This window comes from Rhea americana, unplaced genomic scaffold (genome assembly GCF_003343005.1).
Source record: "Rhea americana isolate MKP2758 unplaced genomic scaffold, rheAme1 scaffold_33, whole genome shotgun sequence".
Lineage (NCBI taxonomy): Eukaryota > Metazoa > Chordata > Aves > Rheiformes > Rheidae > Rhea > Rhea americana.
The window spans coordinates 6,291,427-6,305,274 of NW_028186457.1; the positions used below are offsets into that span (position 1 = coordinate 6,291,427).

General features: G+C 42.0%; 1 protein-coding gene across 1 annotated transcript in view; it reads right to left on the minus strand.

Moving 5' to 3' along the window:
* MYLK (myosin light chain kinase) overlaps window positions 1-13,848 on the minus strand; it is a 216,959-nt gene that overhangs the window by 197,131 nt on the left and 5,980 nt on the right. The window contains exon 2 of the mRNA XM_085311026.1: window positions 5,246-5,300. The gene's annotated coding sequence lies outside the window, so the exon portion shown is untranslated. The remainder of the gene's footprint in view (window positions 1-5,245; window positions 5,301-13,848) is intronic.

The following is a 13,848-nucleotide window of genomic DNA, read 5'->3' on the forward strand; positions in this document are numbered from 1 at the left end:
TAAGTTCTCTCTGGAGAATTCCTAGGTTAGAGGTATAAAGGGTTACATCTCTGCAATACTAGCAGTTTATCAGTTCCAGATGCACATGGAATCCCAAAACTTGTGTTTACAAATCTCCAAATATTAGAATATTTTTTAGGAATGGAGAACAGGAGGAGAGCTGGGAAGCTTCAGGATCCCTTTATGCAAATGGAAGAGGGCAAATTTGGGTTTGCCCTCTTTGCACCCAAACCTGATACACATGTAAGAATCACAGTAGTGTTTTTGCTACTTAAGTGAATGCTATAGCCTCTGTACTAGTTAATGAAACACACGCTATGATCCTCATCYGCCACCTAAATGGATATGAGCCAAACATCATTACTCAGCCTTTGGGTTTTTGTAATACTGCCTATTACTGCAATTTAAAGGAAGGTTACAAGATAGATGCTTCTCTCTTGTAGCAGAGTGTCTAGTACTTTTTTGTGTGTGTGTGCGGGGGAGGGGCAGGAGTGTCTTACCAGCCTACATTAGAGTTTATTGAAGAGAAGGATGGGAGATGTACAACAAAATTTTATTAGCTTATTTCCTTTGATTGATCTGCTGGGGTGGCTGAGGAAGGAGAAAGAAGTATGACACGGTACCCTAAGCCATGTTATGGCTATCTGACACCACAAGGAGCGCTGATATAAAAAGTAAGGCTACTGTGATTAATTATCCAAATGAGCTTCACAAAAAAAAGTCATTAAAACCTCTCTGATTTCCACTAGGGCAACAGGATGTAAGCAAGGTGTTCAATGGAGGCAGGAGCAGCACAATTCACAGGCAGGAATCACTAGGGTTTAGCACTGGGGTTGGGAAAACCAACCAACAAATGTACAAACCACAGGTACAAAACAGCAATGAATAAATTCACATTAGAAATCAAAAGAATGCTTTCAAGTATGGCAAAGAAACAGCCTCCCACTAACAAAAAAAAAGCCTACCTCCGCCTTAAGATAGGAATATGTAAGATGCTGTATGATACAGGTGTTGTGAACAGGGCTGGACAGGYCCTCCAGAACAACTAAGTTTCATTCCCTGCAAGGATACTACCAGAGCTGGTTATTTCTGTGTACATTATCCTTTCATTATGTCAAGCACTTCCTCTGAAATTACTGAAAGTTGTGCTTACACTTCTCAAGGCAGAGCTAGGCAATCTGCCTTTAGCCTCATACCACTGAATATACACTTCCCTTTTCCACCTCCCTGTGGGCAGCTTTAGGAATTAAGCTCAGAACTTAAAACACTATTTCGGATTTTCTCGACTTCGACAGGTCAAGCCAAGATGTTACACTTTCCGGATCCAAACACCTATAGCAGTCTTCTCCTCCAGAAAACACTAGCCGATGAGATAGGCCAGATCCATTCCACTTTATAATCCAGACCAGAGGAAGACTTTGCTTACTGCTTTGCTTTTCAGGCTGTTGAGAGTCCTCAGAAGAGGATCAGAACAGTAAAATGAATTTGAAACAGTGTTTTTCCCCCCGAAAAGCTTTCTCAAAGAAAGATTCTAGTGTTCCTTTCCCTTGAGATGATGCAGAAAGTTGCCGTTAATTACTGCATGGAAACACTGGGTCAGATTTGTGCAAAACACTGGAATGGCATTAGGGATTAAGTTGGTTTGGAACCATGGCAGAAGAGGTCAGCTTTCTCCCTTTGTGCTTTGGTCATTTCTCATTCCTACGGCATTTCTACTGGCCTAGGTATAGATGAAGATAGGACTCTGCAGCAAAACAGATAAAGAATGAGGAACATATGGAACTTAAGTGAGGCAAGTATGTGGGTCATTGCCAAAACCATAAACCTCCTTGCCACTCTGCACCCTGCCTACTGATACCACATCAAGTTTAGCCCAACCATTAAACCTGTGCCTAAATGAAATCCTCTATTCCATGGGCTAGGGAAAAATTATTTTGATGATTAAGAGAAACACTTAGAGTGACAACTTTGCTGGCTCAAGCAGGAGAGTCAGCTGCCCATCCTCTTGGAAGGAGAAGGGATACTGCAGTAAGAACCACATTTCCTGTAATCTCAACCTCAGAAAACATTACTAGCTAGTTCTCTCTATCAGACTTATAGCATGGCCTGGCTCAGCACCACTGCAATCTCAGAGCTTCCTTACAACAAAAACTAAAGTTTGAAACTGTTGCCAAGGTTTTTCATTCTATAGCCATTTATCATCTCCCATTTTCCTAGTGCTAAAATTCTCACAGTACAGTGGTGTTCCCAGGTTATATTAAAATGTGTGCAATAGCAGTTCAGAGTTAGAGCATCCCTCTTCCAAAGGACACTTCCTGTGCTAGCCACTGTGGGCATACTGGGTCCAGAGGCCAGCACAATGCATCACCTCATTAGACATTTTGTTGACTGAAGAGATCAGTAGATGAGAAAAGTAGTAGTTCAGGAGCCCAAACTCATCCACAGGTAGCAACATGCACATATCTGGATTTAGTGTGAAGCAGTAATACAGTCACAAGTGGGGAGGGGAGAATAAAATCAGGCAATTTTCCATCTCATTCTTTATAATGCATCAAGTGTATGCACACTATTGTTTGCACAGGAAAACAGCCTATCTAGACATACTTAAATTAAATTTAAAACTAGTTAGTGATGGTGGAACACCATGGCCTATGAATCTCACTTAAAAAGTCAGTTAGGTTAGTTAGATAACTAAGTTTATAATGAACCCTCTTACACCTGTTCTGAGACTGATCATTGCTCCTTGGCTGAAGCACCAAATACGGGAAGACAACTCCCAAATAGTAGTGGCTCAAGAATTTCTTACAGTTGCAATTCAACTGTCTCAATTGCAGTCCTGTGAAACTCTGTATTTACCACAAGAAACATGTCCAAAAATATCCCACAAATTCCACACACAAAGAATACAGGCATCTTCAACTGACAGAGCTCCATGCTGACTAAAGGATAAGCAAGTATTACAGGGGTTTTAAGTCTCTGGTAGTGAAAGAGATATATCCCTCTACTGCATTACTCTATAGATGCCAATAAATCTACAGAATCCTATTTACCACAAGGCTACTGTTTTTCAGTGAGACTGGTATTTATTTGTTGAGACAAGCGCCACTAAAGAAAAAAAAATCCATACTATTCTCCCCTATCACCACACAGATGACATCTTGCTGCCAATCTGCCTGCCAGGAACCAGCTGGAAACAATATCATTACCACAATCTATAGGCACCCCTCCAATGCATTAACCAGGTCAGAGTTGAATAACTGCCAGTATCTTTATGAACTGGAAAGGACAAGGCTGTGGTAATAAGGCACAGTCAAGATCAGTCCCGAAGGCCTAGTTTTAGCTCTTCTTCCTCCACTTTGTTTCCTTTTTTTCCCTTTCAGAAAACATCTAATACCAGCATTTTTATTCCAGTGTTCGGGTTTTAGTTTACCTTTTCAGAGGACTTTGAAGTGCAGTAAGGCCTTCAAGTATATTTTATATACACAATGAAAAGTATCTACCACCTCAGTGAAGCAAATCCAAGTCTTCTCATACATGAGCCAGTGAAAGTCACAAGACTTCTGGCTTGACAGTGGAGTTATCCATATAATTCCTTAAAAGAGCACTGAAAGAGTCTGAAACAGTGTGGAGAGGATGAAAAGTGCCAAGATAATGATTTGGGGACTGGGGAAAAAAAAATGATGTATTGCTATATGGATATATGGCCAAGTAAAAAGTTCAGTTTAAGATGGTTATTAAGATTTCTTACCACACAAAGCAGAAATGCTTTCAGAGGCAGGCTAGTAGTACCAGGTACTAAAGTTACCTCACAGACAAAGACATACCAAAATCCAGAGGATGGAAATTGAGGCTGTAGAAGTCTAAATTTGAAAATTTGAGAGTGCCTTTCTTTTAAAGCATGAGAAAAGTTAACAAATTAGAAAAAGTTTTGCATGTGATTTTGGTCCCCCCAAAAAACAGGTGCTCTTCTGGAAAATGTGTTTTAGCAATAAAGTTATTGAGCATGTTATAAGAGCAATGAAATGACACAGGCTTCTGAAAAGTAGGGAGTAAGAATAGAAGAGATAACAAATTCCCCTAGATTAAAGAAATAAACAAATCACAGCTATACAATTTTATCAGTATAGCATAACTCTCTATTTAAAAAAATAACCTCTCTAGAACTAAGCAGCTGTTCATTATCTGATGCAAAACTCCTTTGGGGCAGTGACAAGATCTTCCTCAGTCTATGGACAGCAGCTGGCATAATACAAATCAAAGTTAACTGCTGTACTATGTAACTCCATAATACGAACGGGATTCGTCAGCCTTTGTTCTGCAATGAAGCTAATCAGAACTGTTCAAAGTAACTGCATCATGTCCTGACACTGAACTTAAACTCAGGTTTTGTCTTCCCAAGTTAAGATTCAGTATTTGCCAACAGTTCAAAACTTTTTCAATTTTGCTAGTAAGCTCACTTTTCATTTGCAGAAATCTGTCTCCTCTAAGTCTGGAAACCTTGCAGAGAAGTTTTCCTAGAAAGCATATTCCACTTCTCTCCTTGGAGGATGAACAACAACTCAGTCATCCAAAAGGGACAAGAGACATGCGGTCCAGATATTAAATTTAAAGGGCGATTTCTGTGCAGAGTACGAGCTTTCAACAACCGCTAGTAGCTGCCTCATGGCCAGGCTTATAAAAACCTAAAATATTTTTAGTCTGCAGACATAATATTCAAGGAAACATAAAAGGATGGAATAGCTGTGGTATCAAAAATTCACCTCCGTAAAGGCCTGTACATTAATTCAGTTTCCTGTCATGGAAGAAATCCATATTTTAGGTTGCCATGCAAAGTACGTATTTTTGATCTAATTAATCCAATTAAGCCAACAGAATTAATGTTAATGTAAGTCCAGGAAAAGGTCTCACATTAGAGACTCACAAAGAATTACACTCAAAAATTGACCATTCACATCTGAAATACAAAACTAAATATCTGATGAATCGCAGAAATTTTGAATGAGAGAAGTACCATTCGAGGGAAGAGTTTTTAAAGGTTTGATAAAACTGGAATGTTCTGGTTGGCACACCTGCATTCAGAAGTGACTTTTCTTTGGTTTTTTTTTCTCCTAGTAACCTAGACTAAGCCTAGATTATAAATAATATAAGTATCCATTCAGAGGCTCTGTCCAGTAACTTGTAAACTGATTTTAGAGTATGGCAACTTTGCATTCAGTCACAGACATGGAAGATTCACCTTGCTTACCTTTTCTTAGACCTTAGCGAAGTCTGTTCCAGCGCCTTACACCTCCGATACTCCTCTGCAAAACAATTTGAAATGTAGTGATGAAACCAATTGTTTGACCATAGCATTTGAAAAACTCTAGTAGAAATCCTACTAACAATTTGCACGGGACGTATTGAACATTTAGAAAAAAAAACAAATTTGCTGTTGAAATTAACAACTACATACCAGACAACCAGTATTTGGCCAAGTTTGCACAGATTAACCATACAAGCCTACCAGTCTGGTTGTAAAGACAAACAAAAAAAAAACAAACCCAAAGCCACAATACACACACTAGATAACAAGCAAAATCCTTCTGAAGCCTGGCACTAAGAACAATTCCACAGCCAAGTAGTTCCACCGAAGCCAATGATCACAAAAGACCCCAACAGCCACTGAGATTTTAGTTGATAAAAAAATCATTCATAAGAATTAATCAGAAGGACTGAAAAAAAAAAAGTGTTGTTCCTCTTTATGACAGAGAACTGCTTCACTTGACATCATTTCCCTTCCACACATTATAATGAAATGATGAGATACAGATTTTCACCACAGATGTTATTGCAGTCAGCTTTGATGAAGAAATTGCTCTGGACAATTTCACTTTCATTATTTTGCAGTAACTTTTGAAGTATACAACTCTACTTCATTATTTAGCTGCTGGTATGGCAGGGGATTCCTGTAACTCATCAGCAAAGTCATCTATACATATCAGTGCACCAGGCTGCACAGAAACAGTGTGTACATTTCTAACAGCTATCTGATCCAGACCGACAAGCTGAAGGCTTGAATCCAAGACCTTCAACAAAGTGCAGGCACATAACTAGATTTGAAGGAATATTGGTCCAGCACTCACAGGTTAAATAACGGCTCAAACAAACTAGCTCTGTAGATTTAGGTGAGGCGATTTATAAGATGCAAGGTGATTGCGATAGCAGGAGTTGGACATGGCCCAAGAAAGCCTTTTCAGTCCTGCTCTTAGTAAAAATAATATACACCACTTCACTGATACAATACAAAGAGAGTACAGTACTAGGTTACTCAGCTGTTTGAGTGCTACTGATTAACATTAGCTTAAACTACCTATGCAATATTAATCAACTACAATTTGTTTAGTGTATCTTCTTTCAACATTGGACTGAATCTGTAAAAACAGCTCTTTTAAGTTAATCTGCAGAGAATAAACATTCTATATGGCTCCTTCAAATGTGGGCACATGCTTTACAGAGGAAAATCTTCCAGTAACTGCATAGAAAAGAATATAAACACACTTCAGCTCTTGTAAACATGTCCCACAGAGGCTTTTCATATAACTTCAAGGTATCCTCCTTCAGGCTATTTCCATGTCTGCAAAACTGGAAGAGCAAGGCTATCCTCTTTCTGGACATTCTAAGCACAAGCGGGGTTAATTTTATGAAATCCTAGGTTAGAACATGTGTAAGTGCTAAGTTTTAATCATCACTGCATATTCTGTATACAAAGGAGATTATGTAGCATCACTACCCACCAGAACAGCTTCACAGAGCTTGTGCCTCTGAAATTTTAATTAATGTYTTCCACACAGCATGTAATTATTAGTAACTGCTATACCTTAACAAAGCATAAGGAGACCCAGAAATACCACCTCAGGCTTTGCCTACTTGGAAAAGAAAGGGATAGTATAGTATCAGTGACTATATTAGATTCATACAGTTCTCCTGTGGAAGAAACACTTTTAAGTATAGAGCACAGCCTAAAACAGAGAAAGCTATAAAGGAAACCATAATACAAGGAATGGCACTGGTGCTAAGGATTACTCAACAAAACCAGTGTATAGATATTCAAATTCAAGAAAGTGAACTATGCAAGTAAAAAAATCCTAAAAAGGAGCAAGCCTCACCTCCATCCCTAGTAAGGTGATGGAACAGCTCATTCTGGATGTCATCTCCAGACATATGGAGGAGAAGGTGATCAGCAGTAGCCAGCATGGATTCACCAAGGGGAAATCTCGCTTAACCAATTTGATATACTTCTATGGTGGAATGACTGGCTGGGTAGATGACAGGAGAGCAGTGGACATTGTGTACCTTGACTTCAGCAAGGCTTCTGACACTGTCTCCCATAACATCCTCCTAGAGAAGCTCAGGAAGTGTGGGTTAGATGAGCGGACAGTGAGGTGGATTGAGAACTGGCTGAAAGGCAGAGCTCAGAGGGTCATCTCAGTGGCGTGGAGCCCAGCTGGAGGCCTGTGGCTAGTGGCATTCCCCCAGGGCTCAGTACTGGGTCCCATCCTGTTCAACTTCTTCATCAACAACCGGGATGAGGGGACAGAGTGCCTCCTCAGCAAGCTTGCTGATGACACCAAGCTGGGAGGAGTGGCTGACACACCTGAGGGCTGTGCTGCCATTCAGAGAGACCTGGACAGGCTGGAGAGCTGGGCAGAGAGGAACCTCATGAGGTTCAACAAGGGCAAGTGCAGAGTCCTGCACCTAGGGAAAAATAACCCTAGGCAGCAGTACAAGCTGGGGGCTGACCCTCTGGAGAGCAGCTCTGCAGAGAAGGACCTGGGAGTGCTGGTGGATGACAGATTGATCATGAGCCAGCAATGTGCCCTTGTGGCCAAGAAGGCCAATGGTCTCCTGGGGTGCGTTAGGAAGACTGTTGCAGGTCGAGGGAGGTGATCCTGCCCCTCTACTCAGCCCTGGGGAGGCCTCATCTCAAGTACTGCGTCCAGTTCTGGGCTCCCCAGGACAAGAGAGACATGGAGCTGCTGGAGAGAGTCCAGCATAGGGCTACAAACATGATCAGAGGGCTGGAGCACCTGCCCTACGAGGGGCAGCTGCGAGAGCTGGGCCTCTTCAGCCTGGGGAAGAGAAGACTGAGGGGCGATCTTATCAATGTGTACAAGTACCTGAAGGGAGGGTGTCAGGGGGACGGGGACAAACTCTTTTCAGTTGTCCCRTSTGACAGGACAAGAGGCAATGGGCAGAAATTGAAGCACAGGAAGTTCCGCCTGAACGTGAGGGGGAATTTCTTCCCTGTGAGAGTGACRGAGCACTGGMACAGGTTGCCCAGRGRGGTTGTGGAGTCTCCTTCTCTGGAGATCTGCAAGGCCTGCCTGAATGCAACCCTGTCTACCATGCTCTAGGTGACCCTGCTAAGCAGGGAGGTTGGACTAGGTGATCTCCAGAGGTCCCTTCCAACCTTACTGATTCTATGATTCTATGAAAAGCAGGAAACCTCAGGGAGAGTTAGGAAGGTACTGTACGGCAGAAATTAGCTTTTTAAAAAAATGGATAACTTGCCTAAGATGAACATAAAACATGCAAGCTAAATATAAACAGAAAATTCAAAGGACTGAAAAAAAATTACAAGTGTCTGCACAGGATGCTCACAGTGTTAGCACACAGTTCTTTAAATACATCAACACTAAGAAGCCAGCCTGCAAATCAGTGGAACTGCAGCTGACAGAAGTGTAAGAGGAGCAGACAGATGATAAAGATACAGCAGAGAAGCTCAGTATATTCTTTACATCAGCCGTTAATGATCAAATTGTTGGGGAGATTTCTATTCCCATTGCAGTTTGTAGTGGATTGGCCAGAGGAGTCAGATCAATCTAAAATAAATTAAGGAAATGATAGATCAAACAAGAAAGTTAGATGTTAATGAATTGCTAGGACAGAAAGCATTCACACCAGTTCTGAAGAAACTCAATTGTGAAACTGCAGAATTGTTAGCCAAGGTGTTAAACTCAGCATTACAGAGAGCCTCTGTTCTAGGGGCTGGCAGGCTCCTGCCCACACAACTGCCCACTGCAGATAGGGCTGTGGAGGAGATCCTGGGAAGCACAGGCTGGAGAGCCTCACTTCCATCCCTGGCCAGCGCAAGACAGAATAAGGCTTAAAGAATAAGGAAACAAAGCATACAGCTTAACAGGTGCTTTTTAGGATGGAGAAGGGTCAGCACTGCAGGCCCTGGGATCAGTGCTGGGACTGATGTTACCCAGTGTCTTCACCAGTTACCTGGAAATGGGAGTGAAGGGCAAAATCTCCAGCTCTTCAGATGACACTAAGCTTTGTGGAATAGTCAGGTTCTGTGAACATAGAGAGGAACTCCAGAAGGGGCTCACAAAGCTAAGGAAGTGGGCAAGAAGTTGTCAGGTAGGCTTTAGTGTTGATAAATTTCAGGTAATTCATTCAAGCAATAACTTTAACCATTTCTACCATGCTGGAGTTATCACTGATAACTCTCAAAGTCATGGGCTCAGTGTGCAGTGGCAGCCAAAAAGGACAACACAGTGCAGGTCAGCATCAGAAAGGCTATCGAGAACTAGAGGGAGCATCTTTTTGCCACTATAACCAGCCTGAATGTACCCACTACTCGAGTACTGTGGTCTGGTCTCCACCTGTCAAGAAAGATATAGGGAGAAAGGCACAGAGAAGGGCAGCTTAGCTGAAATGGAGCATATAATTTACATGAAGAGACTAAAAAAGTTGGGTCTCTTTAGTTTGGAGAGAAGGCTGAAGGTGGATATGACCAAGTATTACAAAAAACATCAACTCCAAAAAAACAAAAACACAAACACAAGCTGCTGCATGCAGAACTGTTACTCATGAAATCTCACAATACTACAGCTTGGAGCACTCACTGAAGCTAGCAGGAGATCCATTGAAACAGATAAAAGAAAGTACTTGTTTACATAGCAGGTTATAAACTTCTGGAACCTGCTGCTACAGGAGGCTGTGAAGCCAGAGGATATCCACAGATCTGAAAGGTGATTAAACAAACTCCTGGACAACAGGTCCATAAATGGACACCAAAAGGACTAAACTTATGCATCTTCTAATATTCCTAGCACGAGAACTGTGGAAATCAGGGAGGTGAGAAGTGGATCTAGAAAAGTGGCTCTTTAAGAATCTCTTATTGCCTGGTCAGAAAATACTGGACTAACTGGAACAGTGGGGCAGTTTTAGTGCTGTTTATTTCTTGGCTAGATTCAGCATTCCTACACACAGCACCTCTTCCTGAAGATAAGCAACTGCCAGGATTCATCAGGGCTTCAGAGAACAACCTCCTGCCACTGCGACAACCAAATTTGAGTTCATCACATGGCTTAACCCAGGTAACTGCTTTCTTCCAACATAGCAACATTACATGCTGGCCACTGTCTCTTACGGACTAATGATAATTATCTATAATCAATGCAATAAAAAATACATATTGCTGCTATTCTTCCTCCTTTGCAGATCCTGGTTTTGTTTTATGATTTTATTTCATCTCTACTACAACGCTAACAAAGAGGGGCAAGCTAATGTAAAGCAAACATATACATTACTGCTCATGGGATGGGGGAACAAGAACAAAGAACAGGAAATAGAACAATTTAGACCAAACACAGGTGCCAGAGCTTCTCTTTTAACAGCATTCCCCCYCCCCAAAAAAAAGCACCATTCACATCTGCAAAAACACTATGGACATCCATAAATAATTATTTTAACACCCCAGGTAAACTAAGATCTTCATTTAATTTTTATTCCATCACAAATCATTTCAGATGCACTCAGCTAGACCACCTTCAAAAACAGTAAGTTATTTGTATCTCAAAAAGAGATTTAATCAGCAGAGCTGCATTTCCTGTCTTGTGAGTGAAATACAAGCTTGGACAGAGTTTAAAAAAAAACTTCTTGTGAGGTATTTCAATTGCAGAGAGTTTATCTTCAAGACAAGGAAAGCTTTGTCTTCAGGTTCAGTTTTGTTCCTCACTATCTTGTATCTCTTACAGTTTTAAAAGAAAATATTTTCATTTGATTCTTTGGGGGGGGGGGGGAGAAAAAAAAATCTCTATATCTGACAAAGATCAAAAATTAGCAAGGTTTGACAAACACACCTCCTGATGCGGCCTGTCTCAAAACCCAACGCTCCTAATAAAAGCGGCTAGAGAGGGACTAGCACTGAAGCAGCAATATAGCGAATTCAGTCATCGTCAAACAGATAACAGGTAYGAACAGACATGAAACACCCTCAGCATTTCCCTCCTCTTCTTAATATAGTAAGGGGTTGAGTGTATTACTAAAGTCATCTGCACCAGTATCAATAAGGTCCGCGCTGGTTTTTACCTAGAAAACCAAGATGCTGTTTCACCAAGAAAATTTTTACCTCTTTGACCATCCATGGCTTTTCCCATCTTTCTGTCCCGCGGTTTAGACGCAATGATCTGGCCAGGAGCGGAGCTCACACTTGGAGTCAAACTAATCCAAACTACTCCTGGATTTGCTGTACCTCTGTCCACCCCTGTAACTTGGAAATACTCYGGAGAGCTTAAAGATTTTCTTTTACCTGGATTTTCTTCAAACACTTCTAATCTTAGTTAAAGTATTGCTGCTTCATTTTTACATGAACTCATGCTATGTTCTAGCTCGTTTCAGAGGACTATTAAACCACTCGGTTCTGTTTAGCTGCTACCCTCTCTGAAAGAGTCTCCCTCTGGCACGGCAGCGCTGCAACGCCCGGGCTGGGGCGGGGCTCAAACCGCCCCGGACCGGTTCTGTCTGGTTCCAGCCAGTTCTGAAGGCGGGAAAAGAAACCACCAGGCACCAGGGCTTTGCTGAGGCAGTGGTTGGTGGGAGAAGCACCCACTTCGGAGGTGTTTGGGGAGGAGGAAAAAAAAAGGGGGGGGGGAGCAGCTGCCGGGGCTGGAGAGGCGCTGGGGGGACCCGCGCGCTGGAGGGGGAGCGTGGAGCAGCAGGCAACTGGTAAGTGCTGGTGGGCACCAAGCAGCAGGAAACTGTTACACAGCCCACCTCAGCCTCCAGCCAGGGGAACTCCTGTGGAGCAAGTATAACCTCAGTCACACTGGGTCAGGTAATGCTATTTACATAGTAATTAATTTTTTAAGACACTGAGGAGTCTTTGTGCAGGGTCTTTGGAGCAGGTATCTCCCGGGTTGCCCACCAGCCCCTGCTGTTCAGTGCTTCTGTAAGCTGATGTGATAATATGGAAAGCTGAAACTAGGAAAAGGGTTGGATAACTGTTTGTGCCAGTGATTTTATAACTGTTTATGGTGTTCTTTTTCCTCAATGCCTGAATCACTGATCAGAAGTTTGTCCTTAATTTTTGGCAAAGCAGTAAAATCCCTCAAGGCTGTTTTGCCAGTAACACATAGGTTACTTGCCACTAGCGTTCCATCGTGCTATGAGGCACATCCCTGAACAGAGCTAAAGAAACTGCAGAATGCAGACTGTGCCTCCTCAGAGAGCGCAGAGGTTTGGCCTCCAGACCCTGGAAACTCTCCTCCGTTCAGGTGTGTTCACTCCACTCACAAGCACCGACTGTAATGTGAAGAATTGCTATACAGAGGGGGAACAGCAAAATGAGTAAGAAGAAAGGGACACAAAGACCACCAGATAAACCAGCTTTCACCATTCCCCTGTCAGCCAGAAAGATGCACACTAGCATGCACAGGAAGAGATCCTGGCTTATGTGTCTAAAAACTGCATGATATATATATGGGATCTGCTAGCCTTTCTTCTTTGAGTTCAGTCAGCAGTAAATACCTCCAGCTGGTTTCAAGTTACAGCCAAAGGTAGTACCATAAAATTCCTCGCAGCCACCCAAACCATTACTCTTCTATTTTCTTCCATGTGGGGTCATCACACCCCCTCTGGAAAGCTTAGAGGTATGATACCACTGCAGGCATCTTCAGAGAGAGTCTGACAATGGTGTATTATAAGGCTTGTTGTAACATCCTTTCAATATTCTTAAGGTCCAGTGATTTAGAGAAGAGAGTCTTTTGTGCTTCCTGTCAGTTCCAGGAAGCTCCTGTCACTGGCATGGAGACTGCATGTGGAAAAGAGCTGCTAAATAGACCAGTTAGAAGAATATAGGCGCAGTTTTGCTCCCACATTAGTGAAAACCATGAATGCTGCAACTCTATTGAGGTCAGTGGAATTGCACTGCTCTGAAGTTGGGGGTGAGACACCCATACACCAGCTGTTACATTTCAAAGCCAGGCTYCCTCTGTTACAGCCTCCCAGGCTCTGCATGAGATACACCCCCTAACACCACCACAGCCAGAGTGTCAGTGTTTAAATAATGACAGCATGTATACAAGCAGATCTCACCCAGCTAACCCACAAAAACAGTAGAATCATTTACACTACACAAAACAAAGGGATCGATCCTTCATTTCTCACCTCCAGAACTAGACTAGACTTCAACTAGTTACTAGAGACCTAGTAACATTTTTAGACAAAGTGTTTAAGTAATACCTTTCTATTTTCCTACCAAAGGAAAAGGAAGCTTATATTCATAACAATCCTAGAATAAATAACTTGAGTAAAGGAGGTGCTTTCCCCCCCCCCCCAAAGATTTCTTTTTCCTGTGTATTTTAAACATAGACAGTCTGCTTATGGCTTCTGTTTTGTAACTTCCATTTTGATATAATCAAGACAAAAAAGTCATACATACAATGGCTCCCTAACCTATACTTTATAAGTCTTTTTTTTTTTTTAATGCCATCATACTTTCTACTTTCTCTCCATCCAATCAATCAGGCTGTTTATTCTTGCTCAGGAGAGTTGCTTAGCTTTTTTTTTTTTTTTTTT